The 13,625-nt window shown below is 39.3% G+C and overlaps 1 long non-coding RNA gene across 1 annotated transcript; it reads left to right on the top strand.

The window, feature by feature from the left end:
- The first annotated feature begins 326 nt into the window (after nucleotides 1-326).
- On the top strand, nucleotides 327-12,161 carry LOC118947385. Its single transcript, XR_005041872.1, has 3 exons — nucleotides 327-558; nucleotides 11,631-11,702; nucleotides 11,779-12,161. It is a non-coding gene; the product is annotated as an uncharacterized LOC118947385 (long non-coding RNA).
- The last annotated feature ends 1,464 nt before the right edge of the window (nucleotides 12,162-13,625 follow it).

Genomic DNA, 13,625 nt, shown 5'->3' with positions numbered 1-13,625 from the left:
ATACACTTAGGTTGGAGTAATTAAAACTCATTTTTCAACCACTCCACAAATTTCTTGTTAACAAACTATAGTTTTGGCAAGTCAGTTAAGGACTTCTACTTTGTGCATGACACAAGTCATTTTTCCAACAGCTGTTTGCAGACAGATTATTTCACAGTATCACAATTCCAGTGGGTCAGAAGCTTACATACACTAAGTTGACTGTGCCTTTAAACAGCTTGGAAAATTCCAGAAAATGATGTCATGGCTTTAACGCATCTGATAGGCTAATTGACATAATTTGAGTCAATTGGAGGTGTACCTGTGGACGTATTTCAAGGCCTACCTTCAAACTCAGTGCCTCTTTGTTTGACATCATGGGAAAATCAAAAGAAATCAGCCAATACCATGTGCAACTCCACCAACAAAGTGGAGCAGAGACCAGGCTTTGTGGAATTCAGCTCTGACTACATCGATTTGACCAATGTCGGTGGTTGTATTTGATTAGCGTTTATTGAAGTACGGATTTCAACAAACAAAGACAGGCACGCAACTACAGAGGACAAACATAGGTACAAGGTAAGAGTTTTATAATTGAAGTATTGACCTTGAGGTAAATAGATGGTCTCTGCTTTTCTCCATTGGTGGAGTTCATCAGTAACTTCCTTTACCATAGAATGGAGTTAAGTCAGTTAGTGCCCCACAAGGTATATTAGCTACATCATAAAATACAATGAACTAAAAAATATAAATCCCTTTGTAATTCTCCAATTAAGATAGTAGGCCTACCTGCATGGAGAAAACAGGCTTTCAGGTCTCAACTGCATCCATGACTGTTGGATAGAAGTAAACGCTCAGTGCCTGCTTTGCTAATTTGTTTTATCAACGGTAATAGCTAACATGCTAAGCTGAATAACTAGCTAGCTATATAGCTAATAAATGCTAAAAACAACATGAGAGCTAACAGCTCAGGCTCACAGCCAACATTCCATATAGCTTGTGTACAAAGACAACATTCTAAAAAAACTAAGCTAATTCCAACTCAATGTATGAATAAAGTTTACAAGGAGCATATTTCTGTGCTCTGAGAACACAGTGAGTGAGGTTTCCCACCCGTGGCTCAGTGCCACTCTAACCTGCCTCTACAGCCTGCCCTGGCCAGCACTCCCACTAATTGAAACAGACAGTTTAAAAGGGGATAGTAGAGAGGAGGAATCAGTGGTAAAAGGGATGAGAAGGAGCCCCTGGGGTGGAAGAGATAAAAAGAGGTGAGAGGTACAGAACAGGACATGGCACAGCAGGGGGCACTGCAGATTTCTCTTCCTATTAATCCAATGGGAAACCAATGGTTTTGGTCACACTTGTACCAGTTAGTAAACTACAGCTTTAAAAGACAACAGACATCCTCATACATTTTTACAGATTGACACAACAGATCTGAAAACACACTCATTCCATGTATGTGATGATTTTCATCCTCCTCTTCTGAGGAGGAGTAGGAAGGATCAGAATAATACGCAGTGTGTTAAGTGTTCGTCATATTTTTAATTAAAACTGACCACTACACATGATGAAAACGAAACAGTTCCGTGTGGAAAACACAGACACAGAAAATAATCACCCACAACCTAAATGGGGAAAACAGGCTACCTAAGTATGATTCTCAATCAGAGACAACGATCGACAGCTGCCTCTGATTGAGAACCATACCAGGCCAAACACAGAAATACAACATAGAAAAAAGAACAGACTACCCACTGATGCAGGAATTAAATTGCTCTGTTTTAACACCCAATTAAAATTAAACACTCTGTCAATTCATAAGGATTTGTAAGACCCTTATTTTATAGTAATGTCTTAAAGTCAAACAGCAGATTTTGTTCACGAGAGTACTGCTCCCTACACATTTTACCACGGGTTATAAACTGAAAATGACGTCATTAGTTTCAGTACCAACCCGTGACATCTCCGCTCTAATACAAAGGCTGTATGGTTCTCACATCGTCTTCCCCTATTAAGATGATATATGACTTGAGCTCAGGACAGCTGGTGTAGATAAGCATTCTAGCCAGTCTGGCTATGAGTTCATTCATTTCTACCATGGTACAGACAGTCATTGTTCTAATTCTTGATTATATTTGCACATATTCAGTACTAAGATTAAAAAGAAAATTCATACATATACAGTAACATAATAGTATTCTGATTAGTCCGTTCTGATTGAAATGTATACATAATTAGTCATCATCGATAAAAATTCCCTTAACACCCACCCCAACTCACGCCCTAACCAAACTAACACAAAGACATAATAAAGGAACTAAGGTCAGAACGTGACAATGTACCTTATTGAAATACTCTTTCCTGCTGTCTGAGGAGAATGATACACTTTACTGTCATAACACAAACAGAGGACCACAGAAGGAAACTACAGAAAGGTCTGACAGGGAAACAACACAGACTTAGGACTACTCCACTATCTCAACACTAGACTGCTCATGGATGTATCATATTGGTACTTTGCTATCCCACACAGAGATGGCTAGACTCCTCACTGTAATTCCACATGGATATGTATACAGGTCCAAACCCTGGGAAAAGCATTACTGACTCACCCCTACTGTCATCCTAGACCAGGGACAGAATGATGACACATACAGGTCTGTCTGTTCTCATGTGTGTTTGTGTGTGCGTGTGAGGGAGGTATGTCGGCCTCACTTTGTCCCCTGTGAAGACGATGTAAGGTGATATGGAGCTGGGAAACATTGCTGTTCATGCAAGCAGGCTGGCCAGGTCTGAGCTCAGCTCAACTCAAGTTTCAAGTTGTATTAGTCGTATGTACAGGATACGCATGGTATACATCGCCCAATGAAATTCTTACTTGCAGGTTTCTTCTCGACAATGCAACAACAATAAGAATTAATAAAATATAAGTATATGAACATAAAGTAAATGGCAAAATAACATAATACATTTTAGCATCAGTATCATACAGGAAGGCACATTATATAGTCCAATATGTATTGGGGGATGGGGGCAAATGTATAAATTGAGAAGTATAATAAGAGTCTGGTAGCAGCAGTTGTGATGTGTGTGTGTGTGTGTGTAGCATGAATGTACCTACAATGGGCATACAAAACATTATTTCCATGACAGACTGACCAGGTGAATCCAGGTGAAAGGTATGATCCCTAATTGATGTCACTTGTTAATCTGAAATTACTGTATTTTGATTGCGTATTTTTATAGAATTACTGTTGGAAACTGTACATATACAGAAATATGTTTCAGTTAATTTACATCTTAAACATCTTAAAACATACTTTTATCAGTAATATTAGCCTGTCAAAGCAGGGAATGTACATTAATTAAACGTTTGTCACTCTTACTCTTCTGTAAAATTAAGATTTTCATGTCATCTGATTCTACAAAAATGTTCTGTAATTTTACGGTTAATGTTTAGCACTCTGAGCTACCATGCTTTTGACTGTTTCTTTACATATACAGTACCAGTCGAAAGTTTGACACTCATTCAAGTGATTTTCTTTATTTTAACAGGACACACCTGTTAATTGAAATGTATTCCAGGTGAATACCTCATGACATTGGTTGAGAGAATGCCAAGAATGTGCAAAACTGTCAAGGCAAAGGGTGGCTACTTTGAAGAATCTCAAATAGATCATATATTTTCAAATCAAATCTAATTTTATCGGTCACATACACATGGTTAGCAGATGTTATTGTGAGTGTAGCGAAATGCTTATATCTCTAGATCCGACAGTATAGCAGTATCTAACAGTTAATATCTAACAATTCCACGACAAATCCTAATACACACAATCTAGTAAAGGAATGGGATGAGAACATATAAGTATAAAATATATGGATGAGCAGTGATAGAGCGGCTAAGATGCAATAGATAGTAAAGAATAGATACTGAAGGATACATTATATACATATGAGATGAGTAATGCGAGATATGTAAACATTCTTAAAGTCGCATTATTAAAGTAACTGGTGTTCCTTTTATTAACGTCTCTGCGCACCGAACCCGTTAGTTAGCGGGATGAAATTCGACAACATACGGTGATCGCTACATAAATAGTCATATTAAACATTCCTGAAAATACAAGTGTCTCACATGTTTGGAAATCGTAGAATCTTGCTAATCCAAATGCGTTGTCAGATTTAAAAAAGAATTTACTGTGAAAGAATATGATGCCTTTTCTGAGGATAGAGCCCCATGAAAAACAACTATTTCAAGCAGCACAGGCGTAACAAAATCACAAACTGCAATCAAATAGTTTACCTTTGACAATCTTCCTCTGTTTGCAATCCCAATGCTCATTGTTACACAATGAATGGTCTTTTGTTTGATAAAATACATTTTTATAGCCTAACACAAAACATTTTGTGAACCGCTTGTGTCCTGAATTCCGTCTCATTCCATTTTCGACAACACATTCCAGGTAAATAACCCACACAGAACGTGACTTTTCCAGTCATGTTTGGTTTCATTGCAATCAACTGGTTTGTCTGTAACACAACCAAACTTGACGGGTCATTTCGCGGGACGCATTGACTGAAAGAAACCGATTTGAAGACAACAAGTAATGACATCCTTGTGCACCAATGATATGACCGCTGTTTCGTTGATTGACTGTATTTTAACCCAATGACCACTGATCGTCTTGAAATCTAGCTGGGTAGTTAGCCAATGAGCTGAGGTAAACGGCAATATGTAATGTTTGTGTTGGAAGACCAATCCATGTAGTAAACTCTGGCATAAAGAGGGTCATTCGCCATTGAAGTTTCATACCGGAAGGAGCAACGCATGTTAAGCACAGCGTTGTTTTGGTAAAGCGCATCTTCAGCTGTTTATATATCAATCAGTGTGGCGACCAAGTCAGAGGAAGCTAAATCTAAGTCTAGATATACAGATGTACACACAATTTTAGAAGAAATTGATGGGGAAAGTCAGACTGAGATTGTTGGAGGAAGATTCATTTAGTGATTCCCAAATGGAGGAATATTTTTTGAATGGAGAGGACATCGTTTTGGACTGGTAAGTTCTTCTCATGCTAATGCTGTTTGAAATTAATAATATAAAATATGATTTGTGATTTTTTTTTTTTTTTTTTTTTTTTTTTTTTTTTTACATTTTAGTAGCAATATATAAAATGTCACCCCCACATGAAATAGCCTATTTGAGGCTGTTGAGGGGAGGGGAGGCCCACAACAATGGCCAAAGTGAAACAGTAGATACAGCTGGTCTGTTGTAATATAATAAAGACAGTAGATCTAGCTGGTCTGTCATAATATAAAATAGACAGTAGATCTAACTGGTCTGTCATAATATAAATGAGACAGTAGATCTAGCAGGTCTATAATAATATATTCAACCTTATGTTCCCTGTACTCTATATATATCTGTTTATTATGCCTGTTGATACAGGGCTCATATGTGAAACTATTCTAACTGAACATTTTCTTTCACAGTGACACTAACTCCGAATGGGAGCCCCCAGTGCAAGGTGTCCATCCCCCACTGAATCTGGTTCATCCAGCTCCTGCCACAAGTGGTGTTAATCTGCCCAAATTGATTTCTGCAGGCATGGACGTGCCTCAGGGCCAAAAGGGCACAGCATGGAGGCGTCACTGTGTTCTTTGCAAAATTAAGTCCCCCATCACCTGCACCACATGCTTGGTGACCCTCTGGTTTACAGCAGAAAGAGACTGCTATGGCACCTGGCATCAGCAGCACAATATTGTGTAGAGGACTGAGGGTCTTCCAAATATTGAAAGTGTTACTTTGTAAATGTATATCTATTTTTGTTCATGTTTTTTCTCCACTTTTATGGGGGGGTGTGTATGTTAGATTACCATTTTGGTATTTTGTATATAGTTATTCCATTCAAAATGTGTAACTTCACCAATTTGGCCACTTGGGTACATTTGGGCTACTTGTGTGGGACACCTGGGTGACTTCATGATAAATGTCATGTAGCACACTCATTTTGGAAGTTATCATTCTGAAACTTTGCACAAGTACTGTTGCCCTCTTATGTTTTTCACTGAAATTGTCCCCATCATCCTATCTGAATGTTTGTTTTATCTTGTTCATTTTAAAGATGATGATAGAACAATAAAAATGAAAAAAACATGTTTTTTTCATTGTATTATCTAAACCATATCTATTGTGTTATATTCTCCTACATTCAATTCACATTTACACAAACTGTTTTCTTTCAAATGAAATCAAGAATATGCATATCCTTGGTTCTGGGCCTGAGCTACAGGCAGTTAGATTTGGGTATGTCTTCAGGTGGAAATTGAAAAAAGTAGGGGGTAGCTGTAAGAGGTTATTAAAGTGGCCAATGATATCAAGTCTATAGATATGCAGCCGCCTCTCTGTGCGAGTGGTGGCTGTTTAACAGTCTGATGGCCTTGAGATAGAAGCTGTTTTTCAATTTCTTTGTCCCAGCACTGATGGACCTGTACTGTCCTCACCTTCTGGATTGAAGCAGGGTGAACAGGTAGTGGTTCAGGTGGTTATTGTCCTTTATCTTTTTTACCTTCCTGTGACATCGAGTGTTGTAGGTGTCCTCGAGGGCAGGTAGTTTGCCCCCAATGATGCATTGTGCAGACCGTACCACCCTCTGGAGAGCCCTGCAGTTGTGGATGAACAGCATTCTTACATAGGTATTTGTCTTGTCCAGATAGGATAGTGCAGTGTGATGGCGATTGCATTGTCTGTGGACCTATTTGGGCGGTAAGCAAATTGGAGTGGGTCTAGGGTAACAAGTAGGGTGGAGGTGATATGATCCTTGACTTGTCTCTCAAAACACTTCATAATGACAGAAGTAAGCGCTAAGGGGCGAAAGTCATTTAGTTCAGTTACCATAGCTTTCTTGGGAACAGGAACAATGGTGGACATCTTGAAGCATTTGGGGACAGTTGACTGGGATAGGGATTGATTAAATTTGTCTGTAAACACACCAGCCAGCTGGTCTGCGCATGCTCTGAGGACTTGGCTAGGGATGCCGTCTGGGCCGGCAGCCTTGCGAGGGTTAACGCGTTTAAATGTTTTACTTGCGTCTGCCACGGAGAAGGAGAGCCCATGGTCTTTGGTAGCGGGCCGTGTCTGTGGCACTGTATTGTCCTCAAAGCCAACAAATAAGTTGTTTAATTTGTCTGGGAGCAAGACGTCGATGTCCGCGACACGGCTGGTTTTCTTTTTGCAATCCGTGATTGTCTGTAGACCCTGGCACATACGTCTCGTGTATTAGCCATTGAATTGTGACTCCACTTTGTCTCAATTCTAAAGCTTTGCTTGTTTGATTGCCTTATGGACGTAATAACTACACTTATTTTGTATTCGGTCATGTTTCCAGTCGCCTTGCCATAATTAAATGCGGTGGTATGTCCTTTCAGTTTTTCGCGAATGCTGCCATCAATCCACGGTTTCTGGTTAGGGAAGGTTTTAATAGTCACAATGGGTACAATATCTCCTATACACCTCTATACACACTTATAAACTCGCTCACTGAGTTTGCGTATGTGTCAATGTTATTGTCTGAGGCTACCCGGAACATATCCCAGTCCACGTGATCGAAGCAATCTTGAAGCGTGGAATCCGATTGGTCAGACCAGCATTGGATAGGCCTAAGCATGGGCACCTCTTGTTTTAGTTTCTGTCTATAGGAGGGGAGCAACAAGATGGATTCATGGTCAGGTTTGCCAAAAGTAGGGCAGGGGAGGGCCTTGTATGCATTGCTGAAGTTAGAGTAGCAGTGGTCGAGTGTGTTACTCGCTCGTGTACTGCAATCGATATGCTGATAGAATTTAGGTAGGCTGTTCTCAGATTAGCTTTGTTAAAACCACCAGCTACAATAAATGCAGCCTCAGGATATATGGTTTCCAGATTGCATAAAGTCCAGTGAAGTTCCTTGATGGCCGTCTTGGTATCCGCTTGCGGCTGCTGTCTTGGGTGGTGTGTGCGCATCCGAAGCCTCACTAGAAGTCCGCTCCGGTAACCTCTCCTCCGACGGCGTTGTTATGGGTCGGCCTCTGGAATCAGTTCAAATGCCCTGGGAGGTGCAGACAATGGATCCGCTATGGGAAAATCGTATTCCTGGCCGTAGTGCTTGTTGTGCTGGTAAGTTGACGTCTCTCTGTTTAAAAATGTTTTGGTTACCACATGATTCCATACCTGTTCTTTCATAGTTTTGATTTCTTCACTATTATTCTATTATTCTACAAGCAAATTAGCCATGGTCAACCACTCCAAGTCACCCTGAGTTGTGTTCTTTTTTTTTTGTACATTTTACCCCTTTTTCTCCCCGATTTCATAACATCATCCAATTGGTAGTTACAGTCTTGTCCCATTGCTGCGACTCCAATACGGACTTGGGAGAAGTGAAGGTCGAGAGCCATGCGTCCTCCGAAACACAACTCCACCAAGACACACTGCTTCTTGACACACTACTCGCTTATCCCAGAAGCCACCTGCACCAATGTGTCGGAGGAAAAACGTACAGCTGGCAACTGAAGTCAGCATGCTTGCACCCGGCCAACACAAGGAGTGTGGGGGATCAATCAGAATTAGTTGGGTAACATAGATAAGATGTTATATTTTCATAATATGCTTGTGAGATACTTGTCATTTAGAATGTATATTTTTGGACTATAGTGTTGGCCGTTTGCAGTTATCCTTTCTCTGCTAGGTCTCAGTTACTTGGGCCCCAGAGAGGGGAGAGGTCAGGCTTGTCTTCATATGTGAACGTACCTTTTTAACCGTGTGAAGGGATGATTGAGGGGGAACCAATTATCTTTTGGCTCCACAATGTCTGTGTGCTAGTCACTCCCTACTTTTTCCATTGGGGGGAGGAGGATGGCAGTGTCTGGAGCCATTGTATGTCCCCTCTGAGGTTGCCCTTATCTTGACCTAGAGGCTCACTCTCCTCTCCGTGAGCTAGTCCAGGAGGGATGGTATTTGAGATGGGAGTATCTAGAATTAACAATTGATATGTATACCATTGGATGAGGTAATGTTTTGGTACTATGTTGTACCAAGAACGAGATAAGAACTTTGTTTAGGAGACCAAACTGAACGATAATTTAGAGCTAAATGCTGTCTGGCTATGGGATACTCCTCTCTTAAAACCTCTTGCAGCCCCCCCCCCCTCACTGTGTGCAATTTCCGCCTGAAGACATTCCCAACTCCAACAGCCCTGTAGCTCAGGCACAGAACCAAGGATATGCATATTCTTTCTTTCATTTGAAAGAAAACACAGTTTGTGTAAATGTGAATTGAATGTAGGAGAATGACACACAATAGATTTGGTTTAGATAAAACAATGGAAAAAAACATACGTTTTTTCTTTTTGTATCATCATCTTTAAAATGAACAAGATAAAACAAACATTCAGATAGGATGATGGGGACAATTTCAGTGAAAAATATAAGAGGGCAACAGTACTTGTGCAAAGTTTCATGATAACTTCCAAAATGAGTGTGCTACATGACATTTATCATGAAGTCACCCAGGTGTCCCACACAAGTAGCCCAAATGTACCCAAGTGGCCAAATTGGTGAAGGTATACATTTTGAAACAAATAACTATATACAAAATGCCAAAATGGTATACACCCCCCCCCCCCCCCCCCCCCCCCAAATTTGGGGGAAAAATACATTTCAAAAAATAATAAATGGAGAAAATAAATATTGATTAAAAAATAGGGAGAAAAAAATATATACATTTACAAAATAACATGGGTAACTATTTACACACTTTCAATATTTGGATGACCCTCAGTCATCTATCAAATCAAATCTATTTATATATCCCCAGCCTAAAACCCCAAACAGCAAGCAATGCAGGTGTAGAAGCACGGTCGCTAGGAAAAACTCCCTAGAGAGGCAAAAACCTAGGAAGAAACCTAGAGAGGAACCAGGCTATGAGGGGTGGCCAGTCCTCTTCTGGCTGTGCCGGGTGGAGATCAGTGGTTGTAGAGGGTGCAACAGGACGGCACCTCAAGAGTAAAAATGAACCGTTTAGGGTTCCATAGCCGCAGGCAGAACAGTTGAAACTGGAACAGCGGCAAGGCCAGGTGGACTGGGGACAGCAAGGAGTCATCATGCCAGGTAGTCCTGACGCATGGTCCTAGGGCTCAGGTCCTCAGAGAGAGAGAGAGAATTAGAGAGAGCATACTTAAATTCACACAGGACACCGGATAAGACTCCCATTCGGAGTCAGTGTCACTGTGAAAGAAAATGTTCAGTTAGACAAGTTTCACAGATGAGCCCTCCAAATATTGAAAGTGTGAAAATAGTTACCCATGTTATTTTGTAAATGTGTGTGTATATATATATATATATATATATATATATATATTTTTTTTTTTCATATTTTTTAATCAATAATAAATAAAAAATCCATTTTTTTTTTCTCCATTTTTCTTTCTCATTTTTTTTGAGGTTAGAATACCATTTTGGTATTTTGTATATAGTTATTTGTTTCAAAATGTATACCTTCCGCCAATTTGGCCACTTGGGTACATTTGGGCTACTTGTGTGGGACACCTGGGTGACGTCATGATAAATGTCATGTAGCACACTCATTTTGGAAGTTATCATGAAACTTTGCACAAGTACTGTTGCCCTCTTATATTTTTCACTGAAATTGTCCCCATCATCCTACAATGTGATTTTCTGGATTTTTTTTCTCATTTTGTCTGTCATAGTTGAAGTGTACCTATGATGAAATTTACAGGCCTCATCTTTTTAAGTGGGAGAACTTGCACAATTGGTGGCTGACTAAATACTTTTTTGCCCCACTGTATCTCCTGATAGTTAGGGTTAGATAACATCAGTTTGCAGGCCTGTTACTTAGCTAGCTAACAACTTGTTTTACATACAACTCATGAATACCTCAGTAGGCCTCCCTTCAGACCTTCTTAAATGCATTTTGAGGAGATGAGGAGAGAGGACACGGAATTACATAAAGACTAATTAAGAAAGTTGTCTGTTTTATTCTCTCTCAAACAGGTTGCTCTGGAGTTCAAAAGACTGATGTTTGTGGACCTCAAGAAGTCGTTCTATGAAGGCCTGGATGGTCATCTGCCCAAGCTTCTTGAATTCATCACGACCAAGAGAAGTTGAGGGACTGAGGAGCTAAAACACTTGATGGAAAGTCTTGATAAAAAAGTATTTTTGAAATAAAAGTTCTGTACAGTCCAATATTTACTTTTTGTGAATATTGATAACATTGGACCCTATCCATTTCTTAAAGATGTGAGGTATACAACAATACACTACAACACAACCTTATTCTTTCAACCTCCTATTCCCATCAGACTGTTTTCAAAGCTGATCTAATTGCACCGGAGATATCCCTGATCAGCAGTTTAGACAAATGACCCCTAAAGTTTTTTGTTTTCAGAACAGTGCTGTTTGCATTTTGAATATCACAGCACTGAATAATTTAGCTACCAGGGATGAATAAAACTGTTAACTCCAGTAGCTAGCTAACTCGGCTACTTTGTGTGAAGCAGAAGTTTATGGGTTATGTTTATTGAGATGATAGCAGTAAGGCCGAATTAAAGTTTCATCATATATTTTTTTTCCACATTTGTTTCTGTTACCCCCAGGTGGCGGATAGGGTGGTGGATATCATAATCTATTCAACTAATGATATCTTCAACTAATTTCAAAGAGGTTGGGTAAGTTGACATGAAAAAAAATAAATAATTGGATTTAGATAAATGGCTAATGGTGTTATACATGTACTTTCATCAGGTGCGCCACAGATGTCCATCATGAGGCTTTGCTGGCTTTGAAATGGAGGGAAGGAGCATGCATGAGTTTAAAGTGATTTTTGATTCTCCACGTGTCTGCTCTGCCACATGTTATGCACCTATCAAGAAGTCTACAGTATCTATGGATTTGCTACCATAGTGTTTTATTCCCTATCCACTTGTACACTGCATTACACTGTTGTAAGTTTAGCCCAACCCAGGGCTCTCCAACTCTAGTCCTAGACAGCTACTGTGCAGGCTTTTGCTCAAAGAATCGTAAGGTATGCTTTTGCCGTAAAGCATTTTTTAAATCTGACACCGTGGTTGGATTCACAAGAAGTTCATCTTTAAACCTATGTAAAATAGTTGTATCTTTTCTGAATTTTTATAATTAGTATTTCTGTATTTGAATTTGGCACTCTGCAATCTCACTGGATGTTGGCCAGGTGGGACGCTAGCATCCCACATACCCTAGAGAGGTTAAATACGCGTCAACAGTATGTTAATGTTATATACATTTACCATATTAAAACCTATTTGGACAAAGTGTGCCGCTAGCGTCCCACAACAACTTCCGGTGAAATTGCAGAGCGCAAAAATGAAAATACAGAAATCGTAATATTAAACATTCATGAAAATACAAGTGTCATACATCATTCTTTAGCTTAGAATCTTGGTAATCAAACTGCTGCTTTGTCCAATTTACAATAGGATTTACAGCGAAAGCATAGCATTTGATTGTCTGAGGACAGTGCCCCGCATACACCAGCATTAACATTTTTCAAACCAGCAGAGGTTGTCACAAAAATCAGAAATAGTGATAAAATAAATCACTTACCTTTGAAGATCTTCCTCTGTTTGCAATCTCAAGGTTCCCAGCTACACAACAAATGGTCATTTTGTTCGACAAAGTCCTTCTTTATATCTCCAAAAAGTCTGTTAAGTTGGGGCGTTTGATTCAGTAATTCACTCTTTCCAGTTGTTCAACATGCAGACAAAGGAATCCCAATAGTTAATGGTAAACTTCGTCCAAACAAGTCAAACAACGTTTCTAATCAATCCCCTGGTACCCTAAGATGTAAATAAACAATCAAATTGAAGACGGAATGTAGTATGTTCAATATTGAGGGACACCCTATTGAGGGGCACCTTGAAAAACTACAACTACTTGTTTGTTTTTCAAAAAACAAGCATGAAACCCTTTCTAAAGACATCTAGTGGAAGCCATAGGAACTGCAATCTGAGAGGAATTATTTTGAATATCCCATAGGCTACCATTGAAATTAATTTTTTTCCAGATGGATTCTCCTCAGGTTTTCGACTGCCATATCAGTTATGTTATACTAACAGACATTATTTTTGACTGGTACTGTATGTACGTGATATGCCTGGTACTGTATGTACGTGATATGCCTATCTGGCTTATATGATTCTGATGGTCATAATTAGAGGTGAAACGGTTCACAAAACTCATGGTTCGGTACGATACGGTACAGTGTTGTCACGGTTCGGTACGCTTTTGATACATCATCAAAATAAATGCCTGAGAAATATGTAATTTGTATTTAGATTTTCCATTTATTATAATAGTTAACATGGGTAGCTTGAATGCCCAGGAGCATATGGAAACAAAAAGCAGCAGTGCCTGCCTTACAACATGAAATAAAATTGTCATTTAAAACAGAACTTCAACAAGAGTGCATAGTCCAGCAGCATATATCAAAATTAAGTCACATAGTAGTGCCTTAAACAAAATAGGACCACTTGAGACTATTTACTTGAAAAAAATATATATATTTTTTTATCAGATTATCAGTTTTTCTTTAAGAAGACTAGTCTATCCACATT

The sequence above is a fragment of the Oncorhynchus mykiss genome, chromosome 1 (genome assembly GCF_013265735.2).
Source record: "Oncorhynchus mykiss isolate Arlee chromosome 1, USDA_OmykA_1.1, whole genome shotgun sequence".
Taxonomy (NCBI): Eukaryota; Metazoa; Chordata; class Actinopteri; order Salmoniformes; family Salmonidae; genus Oncorhynchus; species Oncorhynchus mykiss.
Note: the sequence above shows the minus strand (reverse complement) of the source record. Positions and strands in the feature narration are given on the sequence as shown.